We start from the raw sequence: 7,102 nt of genomic DNA on the forward strand, positions 1-7,102 counted from the left end.
TCACCACTGAGAGAAGTCACCCTGCCCTTTCCAGACCCTTGTGCGTGCAACCCCCACCACTCCCACCTAGTCACACAAAGGATCCTAAAGCCTCATGTCAGCTTTATTCTTTTTACCATTCTGGGTCAGATCACTGCTGTGACCCAGATCACCACAGTCTACACAAGTTAGGACTTTACTGCTAATCAAGAGAGTGCCAAGCAGTGCAGGGGGACTTGCAGCTACTTTCTTTACAGCTGGTCCCCTCTGGAGAATGTCTCCTTCCTCCCCTCAAATCCCTGCCCCTTGAACAGTTCACACATAGTACCACGGTGGGCTCAAGTCATAACTGCTCCTTTGTCTGCTTTTCCTCAGTTCCAAGAGTCTGAAAGAATGGGATGGCCAAGTTGCAGCTCACCAGGAGAGGATTTCTATTGCATGAAACAGAGAGCATGTGTGGCACGCTCTGCCACAACGCGGGCAGGGGGGGCATTGATAATAGGAGAGAGGGACTCAGAATTACCAAAGTCTTATCTGTCCTACCCAGACAGGGGTGCTCAGGATTAAACTGCATCGTGAGCCAGCCAATGCACACAGGGAAGGTGCAGGCAGAGGAGGAGGGGTTGCAGAAAGCCAGCTTCCCTTCCTCCAGGGACAGTCTCCACTTGAGTGCTTGGAGAGCTTCAGCTGCTCTTGGAAGGGGGCTGTGAATCCTGTAGCAATGATGCGTAATAAACTTATCTTAAAGAAAGGGTATATAATTCCAAGGAGTTAAAAACTGCTGAGTTGGCTTGGGAAATGCAAAAGATGGGTGAGCACTGGTGAGCATCAGTTCAGAAAATAAATCATTTAGTTTCAGTAAACCAGGGCTCTGCTTTACTGCCCAGGGCAGAGCAATTGAGTCTCTATCATGGATGAAATCCTGCCAGCCAAAAGCTGTTGCAGTTCATCTGTGTGCAATTATATGTTGGTGATACTAAATCTTTACATGTTCAACCTTGGGGCAGAGAATATTATTTGGGGTGTGTGGCAGTAGACAGCAACCTTAGTGCCTCTGTTAAAAAAAAACCAAACTGAGTTTATCTTCAGAGACATTCATTTTTAGTTGCCATAGAAACCACCATTAGAGCCATTTTATATCTAGCTGACAAACCCCATATTTGCAGATATGTCTTGCTCTTTTTCTTCTTTTTTTTTAAACTTTTCATATTTTATTTTTAATTCAATGCAAAATGTCTGACAGAGACATAACTCCTACCTGAAACACAGATACAATTTCTTATATTTTTCTCTGTGAATTTCTCCATTGCTCCTAATATATATGTGCTCAATTCAAAATAAAATTATATACTTCTACTTGAAAATAAAGAAAAGGAATAAAGACCCACATATAAAACAAGATTACAATTATAGGAACTGTTTTTTTCTCTTGCAGTAAAGTATCAGATTAATATTAGGATGAGATCTTTCTTCTAATAGTTTCCCAACTGTTCTCCTAGTTTCCTCCTCTTCAGTTATCCCAAATGGATTCCAGGCCAAACCAGGAGTTTATATTTAGTTACTTGCATTTTAAATTAGTCAAATTACATTTTTTTGGTGAATGCTTTCATTTATTGAAGTGTTCTTCCATATTTCTGATTTTTTTTATGATTTTTTTTCTTTAGTAAGGATATCTTGTGACCTCACATCTGCAGGAAGAGAAAAACAATATTTTTAAAAATATCCATTGATTTTGAGAAACTCAAGTTAAAAGGTGCTAAATTTCACCAGTGTTTCCTGACTACTGCTGATACTCCAATTACTGACATCCTAGATGTCCGATTCTCACAAATTCAATAGGTGCTTTTGGAAATTTGAGCTCAAATGTCTCCTTTTGATTAAAATAAATATCATGGTATTCTTAACTAACTACAGAAAGAAAGTTAATGAATAAATCATAGCACTTGTAAATTATATAATTAATTCAAATTTAAAGTGTTGGGGAAATGCTAAGTATTTATGAGTATTTTGTATATTTTCTGTAACTCAAAATGAATTTGGGCTAATTCAGAATGAGACCTTCTATGCCAGCAGTTAATTATTACATAGGCAAATTTTTTATTCCTAAGATACCCTTAAAATTCCTAAAGAAATAACCTTGTTGACAACAAGGAATACTTTTCTGCCACTAAGCTGTTAATAGCAAAAGGATGTTCTATTCAGATCCATGAAAACAATGCTGAAGCAGTCCTTGAGAATGGTCTGGGAAACCATAACTTTGCTGTATGACATAGAAGTATTCTGACAGTGAGCCTAGTGGTATCAGTTCAACAGTGCACATGGCTTTCATCAATTCATATTCTGCTTATTTGCTTCCCTTTGTGATGTTTAAATCTAAACTTCTGTCCTGAAACAACTGCAATCAATGCACACATAATTGTTTTATGGAGTGGGCAGCAGTTGATGGCTCATTCTCTGGGGTGAGTGCCTGATTTGTAGAGCAGAAAGAAGCTGCCATGGGACTTACAATGGTTATTTATTCTGCAGTATCCTCAAGACCAAACCCTCTTGCTATCTGTACAGCCTCATGTCCCCGGCACTCTTAGGGATTGTTGGAAGGAAAACCTGGCCCTCTGTTCCTCTCTGCTGTCTCTGCAGGCAGGAGGGTCCCTATGAAAGCTGCAGATGAGAGTGATCCCTGTTCCCTATAGCACTTCTGCAAAGGTACCTGGCACAGCCCATCCCACTGCACCTCCCTGCCATGCTCCAGCACAGCCACTCCTGAAGATGTCAGTGGTACCAATGGTACAGCTTCTCTCAAAATCTTGGTGCCACAAATGAGACATTCAGCTCTTCTGGTGCAATCCCAGCAGCGGGATAGGGGCTGGGACCTCCTCCTACAGCAGGACAGGAGCTCACAGAGGGCATAGGCAGGGGCATGCCCTCTGTCACCCTTGCAAAGTGAACATCGCTCAGCAGAGCTGCAGAGATGTGGATCAGGGCCAGAGTGAGAATGTTGGCCTGCTCTTTGAATAAGATACATTGCTTTCCAGTTCCAGACTCATTCTGCTTATTTATAACACAGTAACGACAGATACTACCCCTCCTGAAATCTGGAAGTGTTCAAGTTTAAAAAAGACCAAACCTGAATATTATGGAGTAGTGTTCTCTTCTCTGAAACTCTAAATAGCTCAGCTTGACAAAGAGGAAGCCTGGAGAACAGACTTGTGCCAGCCTGTGCTCAAAGCACTAAGGCATGCACAATGCAGGAGCAAGCGGTGAAGATTTTATCCAAATTCAGAGTGACTCCTGGTATCAGAAGTAAAAAGAAACTATGTAACAAAGTTATCCTTGAGCATAAATTCTTTGAAACATCAAAGAACATCCTAAAGTGGTCTTCGTGGTGCTGTTCCTTTATTTGTATATGCATATAGCCAATTCAGAGAAAGAAAGATGTGCTTAATGCAGTTAACAAGTTTAGAAGGTTTCAATTAATTTAGAAGAACAGTTGAACTGCCAAAGGGAATAAAATAAATTAGTGACAGTCTTAAGGGTAAAAATGAAATTTTAGAGACAGATTTTTAAACAAGGGAATGTGAAGCTATCAAAAAAAAGGGTGTGATATTAAGCTGGAAATTCAATTTCATATTTTTTCTGAAGGTAACTGAGCCCTCTGATTAGCAGCTCATATTAAAGTGGATTCAAATGAGGCAATTGAATTTATTATAACCTTTTGTACTATACTTACCTTCTCTAATAAACTTTTCTGCCTTGAGGGTTAGAATATGCATACCATTTGCAAATCATATCCTGATTAACCACAATTTTCAACCTGGCTCTGAACCAGAGAGTGAACAGTCGAACCAAGAGAATCAGCAGACTGACAGGCACATATAGAGGGAAAAAAAGATGGAGCACAATGCTCCCATGTATGATCCCAAAACAATTGAATACCTATAAAAAGACAACTCTGAGCAAGCAATGAATAATGCTAGCTATTTTCCTACAATAGCTCTGTCAGTAGGAGTTCTTGTAGATGCCCTTTGGATGCAGTTTTATATTACACTTAATCCAGTCTAACTGTGAGCCGCAACCAAAAGATGAGGTAATATTCCCTCTTTCCCAGCACAGGCTGTTGCTACCTTTGTTGGGAACACAATTGTGTCTTTTCATGTCAGCCTGCAGTTACACAAGAGTTAACAAAACCTGAAATTTTGGCCTCTGAAAGCAAATACGCAGATTTGTGCCTATTTGCCATCTCATTTAGAATATAACATTTTTTCCCACTTTTTGTCGTGGAATTTTATAAACGAAGGCATTTCAGTGGAAAAAAAACCAATTTCTTATAGCTTAGAGTGTACAGACTTTGGATATTTTACTGGGAGAAAAACAATAAAAGGGCCTGCAGAGTGGCTCCAAGAGGATTTGGAAAGATCAAAGCCTTCAGGACTACAAGTAAAGAAACAAAACGTATTCATAACAGTTGGACTGACACAGCTAGGACATAAGATTATATAACAAAACATACATTGCATTTCTCAACTAAGCTGAGGTCTCCTCTAATTTTGAGTACTATCCTGATTAACACAGCCTTTTTTCATAGCTTAGCTTTTCACTTTGTTGCCTATAACATTACTGCATGAACAGTTTATGCTGATATTGAAATAAAAGTCCATTTGAAAGTTCATGCACCATTCTCAGTCTTGATTCCTCAGGTGAATTCTACATAAACTTATTTTTCAAAATATAAATATATATTTTTGCCATGTTAATACTGGCAAAAATAGGTTCATGTTTAAAAAGCACTATTATATTGAAACTGGTTCTGCCACTCTTAAGTAATATATTTAAATATTTTTGAGATAATCACATACAATACAAAGGGCTGGGAAAATAGCTCTCCTCCCCTTTGTCTTGCAGCAGGAATATCCTACTAGAAAATGGTCTGAAATGCTTTGAAGAGGAAGGTATGGAGAGTTCTGTTGGCTCACAAGATATGTGTCACAAGATCCTCAAAGAACCAGCTGCTGCTTTTATGTTCAAAATGCAGATTACATCTGCATTTGCATCATTAACAGCACAAGAGTCCAAAGGAACAACATACAAATAAGTAGGCTTTTGTGTATCCATGAGAAGAGGGACTTGTATGCTACCTTCTTATGTAGAACTGCTACAGTCCCTTTCCCCCCTTCTTTTGCTATTAAGGGAGCTCCAGCTGTCATCATCAAATGACAGAACATCCCACGGTGTGAAAGAAGAACTGAAGGAAGACACCAGTTCATCTGCTGCCATTTGTTCCTGTGGTGGGCTAAAGCTTTGGAAGGTGTGCAATTACTTCATGAGTAGTGGCTCCTGCTGTCCCCAACAAAACTTATGAGGACACTTCTCCAAGACCATGTTGTACTGCCAAGAATTCTTTCTCTCATGATCACATTTCTGTTTCAAGCCCTGCTTCACCTCAGCCTCCTGAATTTTATGGGGTGAAGGACAGCAACATTTGGTCTAAATAATTTAAATGTGTACAATACATTAAGCATTAATATTTTCACTGGAGTAGATCAACTCTGAAGTTGCTCCCTTGAGGCACAGTAATTCACAAAGAAGCTATTGATGACCACAAGAAAGAGGAAGACATATTTAGTAAGTCTACTCATGGAAAGAATGAAAACACAACAGAAAATAAATAGAACAGCTTGCATAATATTTAGTCTCCTACACTGCCTACAGGATTTGCTTAGTAATACACATACAAGAATAAAAATTATCATAATCTGCTCTGTAAATGACTGTGGACAATAAATCTAGCAAGTCAAACTCTTAAAAAAGGCTCCAAAGTGGAAAAGCCCCCTGAGCATGAAACAGCATATGGGGGTCCATGGGCTTCACTGATCATCCTTCATTATCACAATGAGCACAGCCTGATGTCTTTTCCTGCCTCTTCAAAGGCCCCAGATGAGATCATTCAAATGCCAGTGGTAACCCCTGAGGTGGTTCTGAGGTGATGATGATGACTTTTTCATTCATATTTCATTTCCCCAGCCTTTTAAACTAACTATGGGTAATACTCAGATGCATATAAAACATTCCATTGCACATGACCTGCTATTCTGCTGTTATTGTTTAATCTGATCATTAGGATACCAAGGCACTTCTTGATTTCAGCAACTTTATTTAGCATGTCCAGAAGTGGTAACTGTCACAGTACTTCACTTTATTCTCTAGAAGACTGGTTACTAAATCAGTTCACCATTAGGCAAGTATGTGAACCCAGCCAGATCTCAATACCTTAACAGTATCTGCACGGACTGTGAGAAATCCAGAAGAGTGGATTCTCCTTGCAAAACCAATCAATAATTTCATCCACCTGCAACTTGTGCATTCATAGATGTGAACATGTACTTGTAACCTGTGATCAAATGTAGTAGTATAAATCATAACTGCTCACAACAGTATAAGTTCAATTAATATCTCTTGTTTTTTGTTCCTAAAAACCACCTCTAAAATGTTTTTTTCAGGTGACACTCTGAACTCTACCAAAGGGCTCACAGTCTGCTAGTTTGTTTAACCTAGAAACTCCAATAAAAACCCCTTAAACATAGTATTTCTGTCTTCTGGAATTAACAGTAGGAATGACACAAGATCTGCAGTTGATAAATTCTTCATGTCACAAGTTGGATAAGAATACCAGGAATAACCCGAGCACTTCCATACCTGAAATATATCTAGACTGTCAGCAGGTGTGCTCCACAACATATCCCTTGTTTTGGATCTCCGATTTTTTAGCTATTTTTTGGTCTATTCATATTTCTTTTCCATGGTCACTTCAGTGTGGGATTGCAAGATAGACAGGGATGATCTGCACAGAGGCCCAGGACCCAAGATGAAGCCAGGGCACTTTGGATGCTGATCCACACACTGTGAAGTACTCCCAGTCATGAAAGAAGAAACTTGAGTCAAGCTAAAAAACCCCATTTTTATTCATTGCAGTGATGTTTTTTACATTATTTTGATTCAGTCTGAGAAGCACAGGCTTCTTATTGTCAGCTTGTGATAAAGTAAAAAAAGTAGGTTTATTTTTGGATGTGGAACATAATGTACAAAGCAGAACATAACCTATTCTGTAGAGCATTATGTGCACTGCGCT

The sequence above is a fragment of the Serinus canaria genome, chromosome 1A (assembly GCF_022539315.1).
Source record: "Serinus canaria isolate serCan28SL12 chromosome 1A, serCan2020, whole genome shotgun sequence".
NCBI classification, from domain to species: Eukaryota; Metazoa; Chordata; class Aves; order Passeriformes; family Fringillidae; genus Serinus; species Serinus canaria.